This window comes from Capricornis sumatraensis, chromosome 5, assembly GCF_032405125.1.
Source record: "Capricornis sumatraensis isolate serow.1 chromosome 5, serow.2, whole genome shotgun sequence".
Classification (NCBI taxonomy): domain Eukaryota; kingdom Metazoa; phylum Chordata; class Mammalia; order Artiodactyla; family Bovidae; genus Capricornis; species Capricornis sumatraensis.
In genome coordinates this window covers 5,013,051-5,037,198 of record NC_091073.1, presented here as the reverse complement: position 1 = coordinate 5,037,198, position 24,148 = coordinate 5,013,051, and the positions used below count along the sequence as shown (strand labels likewise).

Below are 24,148 nucleotides of genomic sequence, written 5' to 3'. Positions count from 1 at the left end.
TTCATCCACCTCATTACAACTTTTCTCAGAAGAGAACTTTTTAGATGACAATTTTTTTTTTTTTAGAAAAATCAAAATGGTAATTTTTTCAATTTTCTCTCCTATGAAAATCCTATTTAATTGCATGTCCCTCATGATTTTTCTGCTTTTTTATTCTTCTGTGCAAATTACTTTTATAATTGTGTTATATTTGCGTAGTTCAGTTCAGTTCTGTTCAATCGCTCAGTCGTGTCTGACTCTTTGCGACCCCATGAATCGCAGCACGCCAGGCCTCCCTGTTCATCACCATCTCCCGGAGTTCACTCAGACTCATCCCCATCAAGTCCGTGATGCCATCCAGCCATCTCATCCTCGGTAGTCCCCTTCTCCTCCTGCCCCCAATCCCTCCCAGCATCAGAGTCTTTTCCAATGAGTCAACTCTTCGCATGAGGTGGCCAAAGTACTGGAGTTTTAGCTTCAGCATCATTCCCTCCAAAGAAATCCCAGGGCTGATCTCCTTCAGAATGGACTGGTTGGATCTCCTTGCAGTCCAAGGGACTCTCAAGAGTCTTCTCCAACACCACAGTTCAAAAGCATCAATTCTTTGGCGCTCAGCCTTCTTCACAGTCCAACTCTCACATCCATACATGACCACAGGAAAAACCATAGCCTTGACTAGACGGACCTTAGTCGGCAAAGTAATGTCCCTGTTTTGAATATGCTATCTAGGTTGGTCATAACTTTCTTCCAAGGAGTAAGCATCTTTTAATTTCATGGCTGCAGTCACCATCTGCGGTGATTTTGGAACCCCAAAAAATAAAGTCTGACACTGTTTCCACTATTTCCCCGTCTATTTCCCATGAAGTGATGGGACCAGATGCCATGATCTTCGTTTTCTGAATGTTGAGCTTTAAGCCAACTTTTTAACTCTCCTCTTCCACTTTCATCAAGAGGCTTTTTAGCTCCTCTTCACTTTCTGCCAAGTGTTTATATATTTCAATTATCCTAGTCATATAATCCTTTTTTCTTATATATAACATAATTATATATATATCATATATAATATAATATCTTACATATAATCTTTTCCCTTATAATGTTTGCCATGTTTTCTAAGAGCGTTTTTTTTTGTTTTTTGTTTTTTTTTGCATTCTTCTATAGATGAAACTAAACACAATCCATTGAAAAAGCCTCAGGTTTCCCTATGAAATATTTCTCAATTTTCTCCTCTTCATGTTAGTCACAAAGATGATTTGCAATTGCCATTCTTTTCCAAGATTAGTGTCACAGTGATTTCTTTTTAATTATTTTTTTATGGAGGATAATTGCTTTACAACATTGTGTTGGCCTCTGGCACACATCAACATGGATCAGCCACAGGTATATGCATGTCCGTTTCTTCCTGAACCCGCCTCCCCTCTCCCATCCATCCCACCCCTCTAGATTGTCACAGAGCACTGGGTTGAGCTCTATGTGCTAATTCCCACTTGAACTGAACTGAATGTCAGACAACATTTATTTCAGTTCCTCAAAGAAAGTGTATATGTTTTCTTCTAATACCTCAAAGGGCACAGGTCCTGGAGACGAGACATGAATTCTAAACCATAATGAGTATCACCCTATTTGCTTTAATTCTGAATGTGCCACTTTAGACCATACCTTCCTCGTGGCGATTTTCATCTCCATGTTTCTCAGGGTGTAGATGAGAGGGTTCAGCATGGGGGCAATCACAGTGTAAAACACAGAGATGTCCTTGTCCTTATTTTTGCTCCCTGCAGGTAGAACACAAGTATAAACACAGGGCATAAAGAAAAACACTACAACTGTAACATGAGAACTACACATTGAGAGCTTTTTTTCACCCTGCAGTAGAATGTGTTCTAAGGTTATATAGTATGACTATGTAAGAAGCTACTAGAACAAGAAATATGACAACTATCACCATTCCTGAATTTGCAGTCACTAAGATACTCACAACATGAATATCTTTGCACGCCAATTTCAAAAGAGCCTTCACATCACATAGGTAGTGATCTATCTAATTAGGATCACAGAAAGGTAACTTGAGTACCATGAGAAGTAAAGCAATAGAATGCCGAAAACTGACAACCCAGGCCAGGATGATCAACATGTCTGTTCATGATGACCATGTAGTGCAGAGGCTTGTTCCACACCCACCAGCAACTGGGCAGTGAAGAGCTGGGTCATACAGTTGTTATAGGAAATGTTTTTCCTTGCTGCAGCTAAGTCCCTGATTAGCTTGGGGACCACCGTGGAGGTGTAGCTGACATCCATGAGGGAGAGGTGACAGAGAAAGTAGTACATCGGTTGTTGCATTAGGTGGCTGCAGATGATGGTGAGTAAGATGATAAAATTCCCCATGAATACAGCCAGATAACAGAATGGAAACAAGGAAAAGAACAGTAGCTCTATTTTCTTATTTCCCCACAACCCTATGAAAACAAATTCTGTAACATTGTTTGGGTTTTTCATGAGGTTGAGTAGAGTTCAGGACACACAGCAGAAATTCACTTCATCTGAAACAATAGAGAACATAATACATTTTTAATTGTGTATTTAAAGTTTTGGATTATTTTCTTGTACATTGAGCAAAGATGTAGGTCACAGAAAATATACTATAAGCAATCTATCATTTGATATTAACAGCAGCATATTTTGAACAATATTTAATAAAATAATAATTATGTCTGGAACATAACAACCCAACCAAGATGTGGTATTCCAATACTCATTTTATATTTGTAAAATAAAAGTAAGAGGTTTCAGTAATTTGCACCAAATCATTAAGAGATTAACTTGCAATCGAACTAAGATGAACCTGACTCTGATACCAGAGTTCATGCTCTTGGGAACTATGCAACAACATTCACTTACCATGGAAATTTCAGCTTTTGTCCATCTCTGTAAAAAAATATAAAGTCATTCTCCATCCAAGCCTTTAGCCATCTATGTAATGGCTATTTACGTGTTTAAGAAAATCTCTCCACTTCTCCATGTGCATGTATTTCACATACAAAGTCCCAATTTCTGATGAACATTCTATACATTCAATGGAACTAAATATTATTTTTGAAATTTTTGAAAAATGCTTTTAATCATAGCAGACCATACCTGTTAGTTGAAAATATTTTCAGTGACTCTCGTTACAGTCATATGTAATAAAGATTCAGAGCATAGAGATTCTGGAAACAGAGAGGTTAACCATAATGTGAACCATCTGAATATAGGAAGAAAGGTAATCATTATGTAAAAATTCATTTTAACCTTAATTTCAATAAATATATGTTGCAGAGGTTTCTGTTGATACTCCTTAGAGCTAGTAGCTTTTGTTTATGTTTTTTGGAGTTTTTGTTTGTTCGTTTGTTTGTTTTTTACATTGGGTGAACTCAACACAAAGAATGACTAAACTAACTAAATATATTAGCTAAATATAGTTAAACACTTTAGAACAGTGTCTCCTTTTGGATGTAGTAAATCAAGGAGAGCAGAGTGAATATGTTGAAAAAATCAACTTTTACCCAAATCTAAATATTCTCCACAGTAAAAACATTGTTTGCATCAAATATTGTTAATTGCAATGAGTTGTTTGATGGCATCATTGAGGAACAATGTGACGTTAGATAGACCCATCATCTAATGATACAGGCTCACATGTCCTGTTTGATTTTTATTAAGCATTAAATAGTCCATCCTCTCTGAGCCTTCTTCAACTGGTAAATGAAATTAATACTGTTGGATCTATTTGCGTTACAGCAAGAACAGAATGTGAAATTCATACAAAATATATCCAATAAAATGAGCTTATGATCCTCACTTTTCAACTACAAAGGACAGGACTCCAACAAATATTCACAAGAAAACCAATGGTTCTATAAGAAATTAGACACCAGCACCTACATCAGTTAATGGCTTTATCTTTAGATTCTATTCTGCCACAGGAAGACTGATTGAGGAACTTTTATTAGACTTACAGAAGTTTAAGGAAGAAACATAGGTGTTGGTTTAAGTTTGCTCTGTGTACAAAGGGAGAGCTTAGCAAAGTACTTCTTTGTTTATAAATTGAGAAACCTAGTCTATGTTTATGTGGAAGACTCGGATCACATAATATAAACAAATTTAAAGAAACTTTAATTAAAATTATAACATAAATTATAGAAAACCTAGAGACCAAAACTGTAGAACATGCAACTCTTGGTTTCAGCCTCAGCAACCCTTAATATTTGAATCAGTGCTGCACTACTTAATACAGACTCAAGGAAAATACAGACTCATGGAAAAAGATCCTTCAGTCCAGACTTTATTCTTCCAGTCTTCCTTTAAACCAGGAAAAAAAAAAAAAAAAAAGACTGTGCCTTGTCTGTTTCTTTGTCCCTCCCTGCTCTCTCTCTCTTTCTCTTCTTGCATCCAGCCCACACACATACCACCATCACCCAAATACATATTTAGATACCAAGGGTTTTGGGAGTGAAAGAAGAATATTGAGTCCAACTTTTCACATACCTTTCAGTTAAGGTGTTTCTTCCAAAAATCCCTCCTTCAAGCTTTAAATTCTTAAAAAAAAAAAAAAAAAAAGAAAAGAAAGAAAGAAAAGCTTAGTGAGGAATAGTTTGCAAAGATATACCAAACTACAGTTTGAGAGAGAAAAAAAAAAGCACTTAAATAAGCATATTTATATAAAAGTGATTTATAATTAAGGTCATGAGAGTACATGGACAGTGTAAAAACCCAAGGGTAATTTGATAAAATTTTTATCAAAATTTTAGATGTTTATCATATCAATAATAAAGTAAAAAATCATGAAATTAACATGTGTGGTTTTTATTATTTTCTGTATTTAGAGTAAAGTGTTGAGATGAAAAGAGATAGTTACAATGTCATTTTCTCAGTCATGTCTGACTCTTGGAGAACCCAAGGGCTGTAGCCCTCCAGGCTCTCTCCTTGGAATTCTCCAAGAAGGAATACTGAAGTGGGTTGCCATGCCCTTCTCCAAGAGATCTTCCCAATCCAGGGATCAAAACCAGTTTTCCTGTATTTCAGGCAAATTCTGTACCATCTGAGCTCCTGCTGCTGCTGCTGCTAAGTTGCTTCGGTCGTGTCCAACTCTGTGGGACCCCATAGACGGCAGCCCACCAGGCCCTGCCATCCCTGGGATTCTCCAGGCAAGAACACTGGAGTGGGTTGCCATTTCCTTCTCCAATGCATGAAAGTGAAAAGCGAAAGTGAAGTCGCTCAGTAGTGTCCGACTCTTAGCAACGTCATGGACTGCAGCCTACCAGGTTCCTCCATCCATGGGATTTTCCAGGCAAGAGTACTGGAGTTGGGTGCCATTGCCTTCTCCGAGCTATATACTAACTACCAGCAGTTCTGATAATTTACTTTTGGGATGAAACTACATCTGATACAGAAGCTGGTTAACCTTAAATTATCCATTCACTCTCCAAGATCCATATGTCTTCGGCAACAGGCAAAATGAGAGAGTTGAATGTGTATGTTGTGGGAATCACCACCCTTGCATCTTTCAAGGTGTGACATTGGCAATAATCTCTGCAATCCTGCAGAGATGTGATTCAGCTTTGATTTACTGTTTTCCTAGGTAGGACAGTAACAGCGTCTTACACTTGGCTTTTCCTGACATAATGTCTCTTACTTCACAAGTCAGCCAAAAAATTCTGTCAGTTGCTAAGAATATCTATTCCAATTATGCATTCTGGAGCTGAGGAAATAACCACAGCATGTGTTCCATGATCACTGGACCCACTGTAAATAGACCTGAGCTAAAATTACATTGATTGCCAGACCACCATATACTCTTATTCTGATTGAGGAGCTATAGTATTGCTTTGGATCTCTTGGAATAAGTTTCAGGTTAAGCCAGTGTTCTGAAAGATCCGATTATTTACTTTTCCACAGTGCATTCAGTTTAGTCGCACAGTCGTGTCCAACCCTTTGCGACCCTAGGAATTGCATCACACCAGGCCTCAATGTCCATCATCAACTCCCAGAGTTCACTCAAACTCACGTCCATCATGTCACATCACGTTGATGCCATCTCCACAGTGCATAGTTAACCTGATAAAAGGTCGGAGGTCCAAATCTGAGGGAAAGATACATTATAATATTTTAGCAAGGTACCAAAGTCCTTCTTCAAGGGTACTGAATCCCCTATTTTGTTCATAGCATTCTGAATCTGTAAACTGGCTCAAGTCTGGGAATTGATTTTGATGACATGAATTTCTCTTTTAATGATTTGAGCCAGATATTTGTTTATTTAATCTAGAATTTTCTGCTGACACAGTTCAACTGAGAACTGAGTAAGCGTCCTCTCTATTTTACTGTAGAAACACCGTGAACAGCTAGACAATACTCTAAGTCCTCTTCTGCTGATTATTCTGATTGTCATTTTGACTCTGTCTTTTTCTTTGCTTTAGAGGTTCTTTTAAAGAATTCAAGATGTAGTCCACAGGTTGGTAGTAAACACCAGTTTATTAAGTATTTAAACTGGTACCATTCAAGGATCAAAGTGAAAGGAAAGAAGTGAAATTGAAATAGCACATAGTAAATTAATCTCAACAGTCAGGTGTAAAGCACCTTCATTTAGCTCTTAGCAGCTGTTAAGTCCAGTGGTCAGCACACCTGAGTTCCCAAGAGACCACCATCCATACACCTATGCGTGGAGGGGACCTCATCATGAGTCCGGGAGCCCACCATTTTATATTTTACAAAATTCTTTGTTCTCAAAGGCATGTGAAGGGTTTATGCATGAGAGAAGTGGAAAACAACCTGTTCTCCCCTTGACTGGCCAGATCAGAGGAGGAAAACAGAGTATCCCCAACCCTTACTGTTGTTGATCTTTATCTCCTCTTCAGGTTTTTCCCCTTTCTAAGCTGATGTTTTCATGATGTTCCCATTAAAACACATGTACTTCACTGTGTTTTAAAAACATAAGTTGTTTAAGTACAAGTAATGTTTAATTGCTCAAGTTGTTTGTGTACACGCAATGAACACAGTACATCAGGTCACCATCTGGTGCATGCTTCATCAAAACAGCAGCCAAATGGGGCAGTACCATTAAGTTATTAACAATAGCACTACACTCTACTGCCCATGATATGTAACTAAGCCCACCTTGCCTTTGGGGATGAGTACCAATACTTGGCTAATATTCCCCAGGAATAGTAACACATGCGAATTTGCAAACCAGAAACCAGAAGGCTGGCATATAGAAAAGAGCTTCTCAAGGATGCCAAACTCCCCCCTTCAAATTTATCTCTCACAGTTGTGATGAAAGCTTTGTGCTCTGTACCTTCCCAGGGAGACTGAGTAGATCTTCCATAACGAATTTTCTTATGTTACAGTCTATTCCTGTTAATCTCTTCCTCTATATTAAACTGAAACAGTTTGAGTATTTCTAAGCCAAAGACAGAGAAGCTCTATAGAGTCAGCAAAAACAAGACTGGGAGCTGACTGTGGCTCAGATCATGAGCTCCATATTGCCAAATTCAGACTTAAACTGAAAAAAGTAGGGAAAACCACTAGACCATTCAGGTATGACCTAAATCAAATCCCTTATGATTATACAGAGGAAGTGAGAAATAGATTTAAGGGCCTTGATCTGATAGATAGAGTGCCTGATGAACTATGGAATGAGGTTCGTGACATTGTACAGGAGACAAGGATCAAGACCATCCCCATGGAAAAGAAAGGTGAAAAAGCAAAATGGCTGTCTGAGGAGGCCTTACAAATAGCTGTGAAAAGAAGAGAAGCAAAAAGCAGAGGAGAAATGGAAAGATATAAGCATCTGAATGCAGCGTTCCAAAGAATAGCAAGAAGAGATAAGAAAGCCTTCCTCAGTGATCAATGCAAAGAAATAGAGGAAAACAACAGAATGGGAAAGACTCAAAAAAGGACAGAAATGGTATGGACCTAACAGAAGCAGAAGATATTAAGAAGAGGTGGCAAGAATACACAGAACTGTACAAAAAAGATCTTCACAACCAAGATAATCACAATGGTGCGATCACTCACCTAGAGCCAGACATCCTGGAATGTGAAGTCAAGTGGGCCTTAGAAAGCATCCCTATGAACATAGCTAGTGGAGGAGATGGAATTCCTGAAAGATGATGCTGTGAAAGTGCTGCACTCAATATGCCAGCAAATTTGGAAAATTCAGCAGTGGCCACAGGACTGCAAAAGGTCAGTTTTCATTCCAATCCCAAAGAAAGCCAATGTCAAAGAATGCTCAAACTACCGCACAATTTCACTCATCTCACACGCTAGTAAAGTAATGCTCAAAATTCTCCAAGCCAGGGTTCAACAATATGTGAACCATGAACTTCCAGGTGTTTAAGTTGGTTTCAGAAAAGGCAGAGGAACCAGAGATCAAATTGCCAACATCCTCTGGATCATGGAAAAAGCAAGAGAGTTCCAGAAAAACATCTATTTCTGCATCATTGAGTATGCCAAAGCCATTGACTGTGTGGATCACAATAAACTGCGGAAAATTCTGAAAGAGATGGGAATACCAGACCACCTAACCTGCCTCTTGAAAAACGCATATGCAGGTCAGGAAGCAACAGTTAGAACTGGACATGGAACAACATACTGCTTCCAAATAGGAAAAGGAGTATGTCAAAGCTGTATATTGTCACCGTGCTTATTTAACTTATATGCAGAGTACATCATGATAAATGCTGGGCTGGAAGAAGCACAAGCTAGAATCAAGATTGCCAGAAGAAATAGCAATAACCTCAGATATGCAGATGATACCACCCTTATGGCAGAAAGTGAAGAGGAACTAAAGAGCCTCTTGACAAAAGTGAAAGAGGAGAGTGAAAAAGTTGGCTTAAAGCTCAACATTCAGAAAACGAAGATCATGGCATCTGGTCCCATCACTTCAAGGCAAATAGATGGGGAAACAGTGGAAACAGTGTCAGACTTTATTTTTCTGGGCTCCAAAATCACTGTGGATGGTGATTGCAGCCATGAGGTGGGAGGGGGTTTCATGTTTGGGAATGCATGTACACCCATGGTGGATTCATGTCAATGTATGGCAAAACCAATTCAGTATTGTAAAATGAAGTAAAGTAAAAATAAATTTTTTAAAAAAAAATTAAAAAAGAAAATAAAAGACGCTTACTCCTTGGAATGAAAGTTATGACCTAGATAGCATATTGAAATGCAGAGACATTACTTTGCCAACAAAGGTCTGTCTAATCAAGGCTATGGTTTTTCCAGTGGTCATGTGTGGATATGAGAGTTGGACTGTGAAGAAAGCTGAGCACCGAAGAATTGATGCTTTTGGACTGTGGTGTTGGAGAAGATTCTTAAGAGTCCCTTGAACTGCAAGAAGATACAACCAGTCCATCCTAAAGCGGATCAGTCCTGGGTGTTCATTGGAACGACTGATGAAGCTGAAACTCCAATACTTTGGCCACCTGATGCAAAGAACTGACTCACTGGAAAAGACACTGAAGTTGGGAAAGATTGAAGGCAGGAGAAGGGGATGACTGAGGATGAAATTGTTGGATGTCATCACCGACTCAATGGACACGGGTTTAGGTAGACCCTGGGAGTTGGTGACGGACAGGGAGGCCTGGCGTGCTGCAATTCATGGGGTCGCAAAGAGTCAGACTCAACTGAGCGACTGAATTGAACTGAACTGAACTGAAGCTGCTCACTATGGGTTACCATTTGATTCATATCTTACACACCACAAAAATCCTATTAAAGTCTTTCTTACCTCCTCCAGTTGCTACATTAAATGCAATTTCTCTGCTTAGTGGATGCTTCCCTGGTGGCTAAGTCAGCAAATAATCTGCTTGCAATTCAGGAGATTGACTGCAGTGCAGACCTGTGTTCCATCCCTGAGAGGAGAAGATCCCCTGAAGAAGGAATTGGTAACCCACTCCAGTATTCTTGCCTGAGAAATCTCATAGACAGAGGAGCCTATTTGTCTACAGTTCATGGGTCGCAAATAGTTGGACACAACTTAGCGACTAAACTACCACCACTGCTTAGTGAGCCCATATCAGTAAATCAGGCTTGATCAAAGTTAATGACTTTTCTACTTTTATCCATTCCCTCATATATTTCCTGGATCTATTATAAAATTATTAGAACCTTTCTTACTTGCCCCAGCTATAATATTGAATGTAAATCATAGTGTTCAAAGCTACATTTTGCTGCATATTTTATGTGAGTTTTTCATCTTCTCTTATATTTACACTGACTTATTCAGTATCTGCTGGGAGAGATTGAAGGTGAGAGGAGAAGGGGACGACAGAGGATGAGATGGTTGGATGGCATCATGTGTGTTTCAGCACAGTGCTTGTCTCAAAAAATGGAAGTAATAATGTAGTTATGTGTCCTTTCTGTTATCATTGCCTGGCAGCATAGCTCAGAAGCTGAGAACATAGTCTGAGAGATCAGCTAAATACAGCTAAATAATCTTCAATATTTCTGTTTCGGAAATTTCCTCTTTCTGCTTGCTTTCCCACCTGTAAAATGAGGGTAAGTAGCAATGTCGACTTCATTGGATTATTACAGAGATTACTGCTAAATATGAGTGGATTTTTAAATTTTTTTTTATTAGAATGAGTTCATTAATCCACATACACTGATGAAACTAGAAAAACTAAGCCCCAACCTGGTAGAATGCTCCAAACATACAGAAGTAGTCTCCTGCTAAGTTTTTCCTGACTTTTCTTGTACCCATTTCTTCTCCCCGCTGCAGAATCTATGATGTATACTGGCTATTTATTTTCCTTTTATCTCATAGGTGTTCTTTGTCGAAAGCATCAGCAATGTCCTTTTGACATTTGCATTAGTAGAATCAATGCTGGGCTTCTTGTAAACTTTATCTATCTATCACCTGAAACCACTTTTCTATTACACAAATTCCTAATAGCATTTTTCATCTGGGCATTTCTATACTGGGTATAGATAAAGGGATTTAAGATGGGAGTTATCATGGTATAAAACACAGTAACTGCTTTATCAATTGGAAAAGTAGTTGCTGGTATCAGGTACACAAAAATTCAGGGCAGAAGGAATATGATGACAGTTGTAATGTGGGAAACACACGTGGAGTGGGCCTTGCACCTCGCTTCCAAACTGTGTGTCCTTAGGGAGCACGCAATGACCCCATAAGAGCCCAACAAGAGAAGGAAGTTTAACAGACAGAGGAAACCACTGTTGGTAGCAATGAAGAGCCCTAGAGTGTGGGTTTCAGAGCAGGCAAGTTCGAGCAAAGGGTTCAGATCACACATAAAGTGATCTATGACATTAGAGCCACAGAAGGGTAAGTGGAAGATGAAGAGGATCTGTATGGTTGCATGGAGAAAGCTTCCCACCCATACCACTCCAATTAGCAGCCAACACAACTGCCAGTTCATGATGGTGGTGTGGTGCAATGGCTTGCAGATGGCCACTTAGCGGTCATAGGCCATTGCAGTCAGGAGGATGACGTCAGCACCTGCAAATAAATGCTCCCCAAAGATCTGAGTCATGCACCCATTGAAAGGGATGGTTTTTGTTTCATGGAAGGAATCTACAATCAATTTTGGGTTATTGACAGAGGAGTGACAAGCATCAATAAAAGAGAGATGAGCCAGGGAAAAGTACACTGGGGACACCAGTAATGGGCTGACTGTGATGGTGACCAAGGTGAGCACATTCCCTACCATAGAGACAATGTAGATGACCAGAAAAACCAGCAGATATGACTTTCTGTAGCTTTGGATTCTATGTGAGTCCCAGTGGGACAAACTCTGTCACGTTGTTCATATTCTCCATGTATATCATGGTTAATTACATTACCTGAAAAAAAAAAATATTAGCTCAATCTTGAATTTATACTTTCCATGTAATAAATGCCAAATTCTATTGAATTCTAAATTCTGAAGAGTATTTTTTTCTTTTGATAAAGGAAGAAAATATTTCTGATCTCTTGAAGTTAACTCAAATCCTCTCCTAGGATATGTTTGTAGTTGGAGACATGAGGAACCCTATGCACACACAGCAGTAGACCATCTGTGCACATTTAATCATTTGAGATGACCCAGAGCCTAATGTGAACCAACAGGTCTTACACATAGTAGTAGAAAATCTTCCCAGATGGTTCAGTGAGAAAGAATTTGCCAGACAATGCAAGAAAAATAGGAGAGGCAGCTTCGATCCCTGAGTTAGGAAGATTCCCTGGAAAAGTGAATGACAACCCCTCCATTTCTTGCCTGGAAAATCCCATAAACAGAGAAGCCCGATGGTCTATAGTCCATGCGGTCATAAAGAGTCAGACACAACTGAGTGAGCACGTAGAAGTAGCTAAGTACAAGAGATTGAAAATGGATGTAAAAGTTATGAATGGCTTAGGATTTTCTCGCTGCTCTTAGGAAATGGGAAACCGTGTAAGGTAATTGAGAATGTGAGTATAAGGATGAAGAGAGATTTGAGAAACAGAGAATCCTGCATATAAATCTAGTAAAGATATTTGTGTGATTTGTATGATAGGAAGATGAAAGACAGAAAGGAATACAAGAATCAGACTATATATGAGCTGACAAATTGCAGCAAAGCATTGGTATGGGAAAGTAATGTAAAGATACAGGAGTGACTGTAACAAAATTAACATCTTTCCTATAAATTTCCATAATCCAATAATTTATAGATATACTTTTAACAATAGATTACTATATGCATGGCATGGTTGTGTGCATGCTAAGTCACCACAGTCATGTCTGACTCTTTGCGACCCTATAGACTGTAACCCAACAAGCTCTTCTCTTCATGGGACTTTCCCAGCAAGAATGCTGGAGTGGCTTGCCATTTCCTTCTCCAGGTGATCACCCTGACCCAGCGATCAAACCCACACTACTTCATACTGTGCAGTGATAGAAAAAAAAGTGGACACACCAAGTAAACAGAGATCAATGCGAATTTAAGCTTAGAGCCTCAGCCTAAGATGTGTGGCTGTTAATACTGGTGAGCAGGCCCATCTGGGCAGTGACCACGGGGGACAGCTGGGAGGAAATGGGTTCTCAGCATTGCCAATGAGAGTTCAGACTGGCAAAGCTTCCTGGGCCCTCCACATAACGACCTACCTTTGCTCTAACAACCCCATTTCTAGGGGTTTATCCTGAGGAAGAAGATAAAGGGACAAACAGCTGTGTGCAAAGATGCTGGCTGTAGAGCTATTTACAAGATCAGCAAATGTCCCATCATGAGGACTGGATTTAATGACTTACAGAATAGGAGGCAGCTATTAAAGTGATGAACACAGACAGTAGATCAGACAACAGGAAAAGGATGAGGCAGAAACACACACACACACACACAAAGGTGCCCACACTATTCAGTAACACTTAAATCAGCTGTACCTTATGACCCACTGCCGTTTCAAAAAATACACTTATGCATACAAACCATCTAGAAAAATGCACATCCAGCCATTAACTGCAGTTCATTCTTTTGGAGAGGATTATGGGGGAGTTGGGAGGAGTCAGAAAAAAAGGACGGTTCCTTTCCAACAAATACACTTCTGGACTGTTAGTACACGAAGTCGCAAATAATCAGAGGACACGATTAAAGCGACTTAGCAGCAGCAGCAAACATGTGATATTAGTAAACTGCTAAAAAAAAAAAAAGGTGTTTGCGAATGATGCACAAATAAATACATACATTATGAATGGACCAGTCAGCTTTCAAACACAGACAGAGCTGCATGCGAGGAGTCATCCATGTATAGAAGTGATCTGCAATAAATCTATGTGAATGGTATCATTCCATCCACATAGCAGAAATAAGCATAGCACACAATAGCAATAATTGTGTCATTAACTTAATTTGACAGATGAAAAAATTGAATCTTATCAAGATTAAGAAATTTGTAAGACTCAATTCTCTAATCTACATTTATTTTGCCATCATATACATTTTTAAATAATTAAGACTAATCATGACATTGGAAACAAAATTTAAATACACCTCACACACAAAAATACATCAACATGATTATTAACTGATACAAACCATGACTTGTTTAGTCCAAACATGAATATGTAGAACTCTTCTTTGGAGTAACTGCTATGCATAACATGGGTCTCTTTGGCTTCTTTAAAATTGGAGATGACTGTTCCTTAGTTTAATGTATGGTTAATTTTTTTTTTCTGTATTATTGCCAAAAAAGTCAATTCTTCCTAATCGTCTGTGGAAAAATAGTCATAAAAATAAGTAAAGTTCCTCTGTGTGTCTTCAGTGGTGTGCTGGATACATTTATATTCACATAACAGCCTGTGAGGGGGATTAGTCTTCTCACTTGATATTAGAAGAAATAAGAATTTAAGGTTGCAAGAAATGTACCCCAGATCAAGAAGCTGCTGGTGGGAAAAGGCAAGATCCTAATCTGGGTTTCTAATTCCCAGACTAATATGCTCAGTCACTGGGACTGTCATTTTCAACATTTTGCAGAATAATGAGGTGAATTCTTTCTTCTAGAATTAAAAATAAATTTTAAAATTTAATTCTTTAAAATAGCTATTGTTTTTGAAAAGTGCACTCATCTCACATGCTAGTAAAGTAATGCTCAAAATTCTCCAAGCCTGGCTTCAGCAACACGTGAACCATGAACTCCTTGATGTTCAAGCTGGTTTTAGAAAAGGTAGAGGAACCAGAGATCAAATTGCCAACATCTGCTGGATCATGGGAAAAGCAAGAGAGTTCCAGAAAAACATCTATTTCTGCTTTATTGACTATGCCAAAGCCTTTGACTGTGTGGATCACAAAAAACTGTGGAAAATTCTGAAAGAGATGGGAATACCAGACCACCTAACCTGCCTCTTGAGAAATCTGTATGCAGGTCAGGAAGCAACAGTTAAAACTGGACATGGAACAACAGACTGGTTCCAAATAGGAAAAGGAGTACGTCAAGGCTGTATATTGTCACCCTGCTTATTTAACTTCTGTGCAGAGTACATCATGAGAAACACTGTGCTGGAAGAAGCACAAGCTGAAATCAAGATTGTCGGGAGAAATATCAATAACTTCAGATATGCAGATGACACCACCCTTATGGCAGAAAGTGAAGAGGAACTAAAAAGCCTCTTGATGAAAGTAAAAGAGGAGAGCAAAAACGTTGGCTGAAAGCTCAACATTCAGAAAATGAAGATCATGGCATCCAGTCCCATCACTTCATGGGAAATAGATGGGGAAACAGTAGAAACAGTGTCAGACTTTATTTTGGGGGGCTGCAAAATCACTGTGGATGGTGATTGCAGCCATGAAATTAAAAGACGCTTACTCCTTGGAAGAAAAGTTATGACCAACCTAGATAATATATTCAAAAGCAGAGATATTACTTCGCCGACTAAGGTCCATCTAGTCAAGGCTATGGTTTTTCCTGTGGTCATGTATGGATGTGAGAGTTGGACTGTGAAGAAGGCTGAGCACTGAAGAACTGATGCTTTTGAACTGTGGTGTTGGAGAAGACTTTTGAGAGTCCCTTGGACTGCAAGGAGATCCAACCAGTCCATTCTGAAGGAGATCAACCCTGGGATTTCTTTGGAAGGAATGATGCTAAAGCTGAAGCTTCAGTACTTTGGCCACCTCATGCGAAGAGTTGACTCATTGGAAAAGACTCTGATGCTGGGATGGATTGGGGGCAGGAGGAGAAGGGGACGACCGAGGATGAGATGGCTGGATGGCATCACAGACTCGATGGATGTGAGTCTGAGTGAACTCCGGGAGTTGGTCATGGACAGGGAGGCCTGGCATGCTGCAGTCCATGGGGTGACAAAAAGTCGGACACCAGTAAGAAGCTGAACAACAACAATATATGTAAAGTAACAGTCTTTACTAAGCATCATCACTATTGAAGAACTTAACTTCTCATCTTCGATGATATTAATGATATTTGAAGGTATTCAGAACTAATCCCATCTTCAAACTGACCTCCTCTTAGGATAAGTGAAAGTGAAAGTGAAGTCGCTCAGTCGTGTCCGACTCTTTGCGACCCCATGGACTGTAGCCCACCAGGCTCCTCCGTCCATGGAATTCTCCAGGCAAGAATACTGGAATGGGTTGCCATTTCCTTCTCCAGGGGATCTTCCCGACCCAGGGATCAAACCCAGGTCTCCCACATTGCAGGCAGACGCTTTAACCTCTGAGCCACCAGGGAAGCCCTAGGATAAGGAAGTTTCAATAAGATGTGACACATTCAGAAAGAAGCTATTCAGATAACTCAATATAAAATCAATAGGAGATAAATCGTTCTATATGTTTACATATTTCCTTCTAGCCTAAAGAGTCAATAAATTTCACAGAAAACCTGGAACTTGAACTTAGAATAAACTGATACAGAAAACGATGGAGAAATGATCATCCATGGATGGTCTACTCCAAAAGTCAGCAGGCAGAAATGTGGTGGAAACACCTTCAAATGGATCTTTCAACTCTTGACAAGTCTTTCTCTGAAAATGTAAATAACAGATAAAGACATTTTCAATTGCATGTGTGGATATTTAACAAGGTTCCAATACAGGTTCAAGGACTTTGTCTTATAGCTGCTCTTTTCTCTCCCAGGAACTAATTATCTGCTTTGATGGAAAGGATTTTTCTTATAAGTAGGTATTCTGAAGAGACATGCTTGAGAAACACTCATTCTTGAGTGAGGAGTTGTATTCCCTGCACTTGCAGCTAAAATAGGTGAATCCTCTTTATACAAGCCTGGTTTATCTAAGAAGGACAAATGCCATGTGAATGACAAGGAGAGCAGTATTCCAGCCTTGGGACCTGCGATATAGTTAATTTGTGCACTCATGTCAGAGAGAGAACTTTCTTATTATCAGTATCAAAGTTCCTGGAAATCTAGTACTGATTTCTTGAGAGGTGGAGCAGTGAGGCCATTTGAAAGTATTTGAATACAAACTTGTTTTTCACAATCATTATATATATATAGAGAGAGAAACTCTGAAAAGTTTCCAGTAAGTTATGTCTGGAAAAGTTGTGACAGTCATTATGGAATACTAAGTGACATTACCAAAGAAGGCAATAGCACCCCACTCCAGTACTCTTGCCTGGAAAATCCCATGGACTGAGGAGCCTGGTAGGCTGCAGTCCATGGGGTCACGAAGATTTGGTCACAACTGAAGTGACTTAGGAGCAAGTGACATTACACACGTGGATAGATACATAAAACACAAGAAATTAGTTCTGATTTCAAAGTAAATTTTTTGACATCTCTGTCCCTTGGTACCATTTTGGTCCTTCTAGGAAGTATGTAGTGATAAACTATGGAGGTTTTACTTTGCTTTCTTGATAACTACTGAAGCTGATAATTTTTAATGTTATATTATAGGCAATTTCTATACCTTTTTCCAGAAGTTTTTTTTTTTTTTTTTTTTTTAAGACCTCTGTGCAATTTGAAATAGGAGTTCTGGGTTTTTCATCACTAAATTATAGGTTATATATATATAATATATATTCTAGATATAGTTCTTCTTTCATATATATGCATCATATATAAAATGAATTTACATATATAATTTTACACATAAATTTATATATAATGTAAAATTTTGTACATGTATATGTAGATACAACTTTTTCCTACTCTGTGAATTGCCTTTTTATTTATTTTTTTTAACAATAATGTTTTTTATTATACAAAGCATTATAATTTTCTCAATATTCTTCACTCAATTATCAACAAACTTTCCACTGTATTCCTTTAACAAATAAACAGTGTCAAACTACACTTCACTACCTTTCAACCTCCAAGCACTTAACTTAAAAAGGCCAACAAAAAAGTGCTTGGAGCACCAAATGGAAAGAGAAGAACACCTGGAAAGGTCAACAGAGATACTTACAAGCAGTTAAAGGGGATGGGTTAGGGGAGGAAGTAAATTCCTGAGCACCATCAGATTTCCCTCATGGGCCAAAGAGGTTTACAAAATCACTTTTAAGACATGAGATTAGAACTAGGGAATCAGAGGAACCTATACTCTGGGATATTGCAGGTCATCCAAGTTCCTGGGTTGGCAGAAGTGAAAAAAAGAGGGACAGAGAAAGTGGGAGTGGGGAGCAGAGGAGAGGCAGGACAGAGACAGGTGCTGAGAAGCACAGAGGGAGAAAGCTGTGCCTAGTAGAAATAAAGTTCGGAACTTGTCATGAATTGGAAAAGGAAAAGCCATAGTCACAAATCTGGAAGATGGACTACGGGACACGAAAACCTGGAATTTTATACCTTCCAGGAGATGATGACAAATCCTGAAGCTGTACAGTGGCAGGCAGTGAGGTGCATTTAAAACTAAACCATCTGTTTTATAAGAGGGCAGTTTAAGACATTGGCAACCTTGCTTAACTAATTCTGCTCTGTGGATTTGAAAACAATGTGCCTAGAAGGTAGCCTCCCAAGCAGGTTACACGCCTACAGGCAATAAAGAAGGGCTCTAAGCCAAGTGGGTCTATAGAAAACAAAATTAAATTAACGTTACTGTCAAGTGAAGAGACAGCAGATTTTATTGTTCTCTTCAACCTTTTTAGTAGTTTCCTAAAGCTAAGCCATTCTTATCACTTGAAATAAGCTATTATTGCCAAATATTGTATAATCAAATAGGTTGACTGTGATCAAACCTCAGTTTTTCCTGAGCCTTAACTGTCTCTGTGATTTGGGACACAGTTAGCAGCATGGAAGTTATTATTACTTTTCTGGGGGGCAGGCAGGGAACTGGGGGTCAACAATTGCCTAACTATATGTGTATGTAAACAAAAGAGATCAAACTGACCAATTAAATTTGCTATTCAGAATCCCTCTTGCCAAAAGTTATAACCTTGAGACTGATTAAGCAAACCAGGATTCTGCTACTCAGATGCTCCGAGTCTGGGAAGCACTGGCTTTGATGATAATCCTGATGATTAATTCAGTTTTTATTTCAATCTTATCAGGCTCTTCTGCCTAAGACTACTCTGCCCAGCCAGAACAAGCTTCACACAAACGTGTACCAAGTTTTCTCGTGGTTCTTTCCAAGGGGCGCCTCCCCATCCTTCTCAGTTGTCCACTTCCTCCCGTTCATTCAGTTCTTCTTCCTCCAGCCTTTCCTCATCTTCATCATTGTCCTCATCCCTGCTCTTGTCCTGCTCTTCTGAATCTGTTTTTTTGTCTTTGTCCTTCTTCTTTTGCTCTGAAGCTTCCTTCTTGCCTTTCTGCTCCCTCTTATAAGTTTCCAGAGCTTCTTTTAATGGGGTAACGAACCGCTGAAACTCCGTCTCCTCCATGGCTGACAGCACATCGCTGGCATTCAGTGTCTTGCGTTTCTCTTTCATCGCAAAGTTGTTGGCACAGGATGTGGCGTACAGCACGAAGACGCTGGCGCCGCGGGAGATGGCGCTCCGGTCCTCCTTGGAGACGTTGACACCGTCCGGGAGCGCCTCCTTGATGATTCTGGTGATGACGGCATTGGACAGGTTTAGGTCCTCGGGCCTCTCCGCCATGGTCGCGGCCGGGGACCGTGCCTGCGACCTCCTTTTCAGGCCGCCACGGCGTCCGGACTTCCCGCGTCGCCACGGTCTGACCCAGCGAGGCTCTGTCCCACCCTTTTTATTTTTAAAATGTATAATCTCTAATGATCAGAAGATTTAAAATATTAACAATGTTCAATTTTTTAGTTTCTTTATGGTTCTTGATTGTAATTTTTTCACAGAATTTTTATAAGTTTAGCTTTGACCTCTTGATCTATGACTCATTTAGAGCCAGTTTTCATCTACCGCATTAGGTAGTGGTTGAGCTTCCTTTTGTTCATATATGGATATCCAATTGATGTGGTATAATTTGTTGAAAAATATATTATTTCTGCTTCAATTACTTTGATATCTTTGTAAAACTCTTCATATATTTAAGTATATTCCTGGACTTTCTATGATGTTTCAGTGATTTTTATGTTTATTCTTTTATCAATACCTTACAACCTTCTGTTCGTTCATTTAGTTTTTATATTTTTATTTTATATTAAAATACAATTGATTAGCAATAATGTGTTAGTTGCATGCATGCAGCAAAGTGATTCAGTTAAACCCATACAAGCATCCTTTGTCTTTTAAATTATTCTTCCATTTAGATTATTACAGAATATTAACCAGAGATCCCTGTGCTCTACAGTAGGTTCTTGATTATCTGTTTTAAATATAGCAGCATATACATGTCAATCCCAAACTCACAGTCTATCCCTCCCCTCCCTTCTTTTTCCTCTGGTTATCATAATTGTGTTTTCTAAGTCTCTGAGTGTTCCTGTTTTATAAATAAGTATATTTGTATCTTTTATTTTAAGATTCTTACATATAAGCCATATCATACGATATTTGTCTTTCTCTGTCTGACTTACTTCACTTAGTATAACAATCTCAGATCCAACCTTGTTGCTGTAATTGGTATATTTCATTCTTTTTAATTGCAGGGTAATATTCCATTGTGTGTGTGTGTGTGTATATATATATATATATATATATATATATATATATATATACTGTATTTTGTTTCTCCATTCATCTGTTGACATTTAAGTTGCTTCCAAGTCTTGGCTATTGTAAACAGCACTGTGATGAACATCAGGGTGCATGTAACCTTTTGAAGCATGGTTTTCTCCTAGCATATATCCAGAATCCATATGCTGGGTCACTTAGTAGGTATATTGAGTTTTTTAAGAAACCTCTATATTGTTCTCTTTAGCTATTGTATCATTTTACATTCACACCAGCAATGTAGGAGAATTCCCATTTCCCCATACCCTCTCCAACATTTGTCATTTGTAGACATTTTTAATGATGGCCATTCTGAATTTGCATTTCTCTAATACTTAGTAATATTGAGCATCTTTAATATGACTCTTGTTCATTTGTATGTTGTCTTTGAAGTATCTAACACAGAATTATTTTCCTTCACTAAAACTGATTTGGGTGCTACCTATTGTTCCCATTACTTCTTTAGAATTTCTAGAAACCACCAGAAATACTTTTTCCTGATTCTAATTTGTCTTTTTCAAGAAAGGAAATTCATAATTAATATATATGTACATAAATAATTCTTTCTCAAGCATAAATAACTTCTGACTTAGCATATTCAATGTATGAATATTTTGAAATTCACTAACATCAACTGTCTACACTCTATCTCCAACCCCACATAAATCTATTTAATTTATAATATATATACTATATTTATAATAGTCCACCATTATTTTTTCAATATCATGATTGGCATGATTCAAGAGAAACCTTAATACTGTCCCCAGATCAGCAGAAGTCATATTAGGAGCACAATGTGCATGTGGATTAAGTCACTTCCGTCATGTGAGGAGCACAGTGTAGGTTTTATTAAAAATGCTAAACTGAGAAGAAACTTAACAATTAAAACCTTCTTAATATTGAAAAAAACTGACAGAATTTTAACTCCATCTGAGAAGGAAGGGTCTGGTTAAACATATGGTAAGAATTTGGATTGAACAATAAATAATTGAAAGAAAAAAATGCTAGATTATATACTGTCTCTTACTACATGAAGCTTCTGCAGTTATGTGCATGGAATAGATATGATGAAAGAGAAGCTTTTAATAAAATGTTGAGGAAACAAAAAAGTTACTAAATTGTGTATATAAGAATATAGGACAAGGTTACATCGGAGCAAAACAGTAGACAGCAAGGTGAAGAAGGGCAGGGAACACATTAGATGAAAACCTCAGAGAAATTAATGCCAGGCAAGCAAGAGATATAAAGACACAGCATTTAAGCTACTGGGCTTTAAAGCCTGCTTCTACCTAGTGTCCTCTCCTCCTCTACATAAGATTGACTCAACACTAACAAGTATATGTGTGCACACTGCTTTTCAATCTTAAGGGCAGTGGCACACCCTAAGATAGAATTATACTAACTTCACAATGAGACAAGAATGGTCTCTATGGACTTTTTCTAGGTCAGTTCAAACACTGAATAAATCTTGAAATTTCTATTCATATTTTGTCAACTTCTTACTCCATAACATCCTCATGGCATTTTTCACTTCTGCATTCCTCAGGGTATAAATCAGAGGGTTGAACAAAGGTGTCCCAACTTTATAAAACACAGCTATCATCTTATCCATGGAGAAGGTGGTTGCAGGGCGAGTGTATATAAATATGCAAGGACCAAAGAACAAGATGACCACAATGGTGTAGGAGATGCAGGTCGAGAGGGCTTTTTTCCTCCCGTCAGCCCTGTGGTTTCTCAGACAATACAAGATGATAATACAGGATAAAGCATGACAAAACTCACTGTACAGATGGCCCTGCTGTTGGACACCAAGAGTAGGTTGGTCACATAGGTGTCTGTACAGGCAAGTTTCAACAAAGGCTGCAAGTCACAGAAGTAGTGATTAATTACATTGGGACCACAGAAAGGCAGACTTAAGGCTAGAGGAATCTGAGCTGATGAATGGACACAGGAACCCAACCAGGCCAAGGACATTAGCACACCACAGACTCAATGACTCATGATGGTCGTGTAATGCAGAGGCTTACAGATGGCCACATAGTGGCCATGAGGACAAGGATGAAGATCTCTAGGCAGCCAAAGAAATGGAATGTAAAGACTTGGATCATGCACTCACTGAAAGAGAGAGTGGTCTTCTTCAGCATCAGCAATCATTCTGGGAGCTATGGAAGTAGAGAAGCAGGCATCAGATAAGGAGAAGTAGAAAAGGAAGAGTACATTGGACTCCCAAGTGCCTGACTGGTCTTGACAGTAACAATAGTCAGCAGGTTATCCAGCAATGTCTCCAAGTAGAGAATCAAGAAAATGACAAACACTATTTTCTTCCTAACAGGATCTTGTATCAATCCAAGCAGAATAAACTCAGTCACATTATTTTTCAGCTGCATGATTTCATGACAGAGGAGAAGAGATGACTGCAAAATGATCAATCTGGAAAAAAAATACGGAAATAATTCATAGGATGTTACATGATGTTATGAAATATTACTTTGGGGGACCATTGTATCTGTGATTTCTTGATAACTCATGTTAACACTTTGTGTGATAATTTTTAATGACCACTGCAAAGGTTTACTGTGAGTTTCAAATAAGCTTCTGAAAGTAATAATTTCCTATAAGATTTTCTTTTAGAAAGCTTGCTGTTTGATATCATTATTGATTAAATTTTCCAATTTGTTGAATGTATAGTTAAGAGATATGTCTTTGTTATTTCTTTCATTTGTTTGTCATATTCAAAAACTTTATGGCACGTGTTTTTCATGCTATATCACTTGGGATTTAGGATATACATGGCTGCCTTTGGAGGTTTATGATATAAAGTCACACTATACCTTTAACTCTGTTAAAACCATTATACATAAACACTTATGTATCACATAACTGCTATACATAGAGATATATAATCATATATATGTGTGTATATATATATATATAATATGTTCCACCTCTTCCTTGCACTCTTATTCCAATTATTGCAGCTTGAGCAATGGAACAGGAAATATACCCTTTAAATAATCTGCTGTTATCATCTTGAATGTGAAGTTCTGTATTAGACAAATACTAACAATCAGAAATAAATGTTATTTCATATGCCATTATCTCAAATATCCCAGTTTATCTTTTTTTCCAACTTCTAAAAATACCATTTAGAATACTCAGAATTCCTGAAGTTATGGTACTAAATGAAGGATGGCGGGTTATTACTCAAACGTTAGTATTTCTCTCTTAAGCATCTTAGATCTGGAGTATTTTTGGGAAATGGTTGTGTGTCATCAGGTGGGTGGTATATGATCCAATCATGGTTTTATTCCCAGGAGAGTTTGTATTGTTCAAGTATCTGAAAATCCGCAAGTCTCAGAAAAAAATCAAAGAAGGAGAAGGCAGAAGATGTACTTTTAAAAAGAAGTAATGCTGGTTTTCAATAGATAGTCTTCACTTCTATTCTTCAAATGGATGTTACAAATTTTAAATGACTATATTTGTTAAAAATAACCAGATAATCTCTTGATGTGGGGGCTTGGAGAGAAGAGCTAAAAGCAAAGCAGGCGGGCAAAGCTGAAAAATAGATAAGGGTGAAACATTATCTATTTAGCATTAGGCAGAATCTTCTGTGCTTAAAGAGTTGTCTTATGGCAGAAGC

At 38.3% G+C, this 24,148-nt stretch overlaps 4 pseudogenes; all 4 read right to left on the bottom strand.

Annotated features, from left to right (window-relative positions):
- Positions 1–1,593: 1,593 nt before the first annotated feature.
- On the bottom strand, positions 1,594–2,472 carry LOC138080182 (olfactory receptor 4P4-like; annotated as a pseudogene).
- An 8,387-nt stretch (positions 2,473–10,859) lies between these two features.
- On the bottom strand, positions 10,860–11,802 carry LOC138080330 (olfactory receptor 4C46-like; annotated as a pseudogene).
- Positions 11,803–19,038: 7,236 nt separating this feature from the next.
- Positions 19,039–19,482, bottom strand: LOC138080481 (DNA polymerase epsilon subunit 3 pseudogene; annotated as a pseudogene).
- Positions 19,483–21,985: 2,503 nt separating this feature from the next.
- LOC138080181 (olfactory receptor 4C16-like) lies at positions 21,986–22,895 on the bottom strand (annotated as a pseudogene).
- Between the last annotated feature and the right edge of the window lie 1,253 nt (positions 22,896–24,148).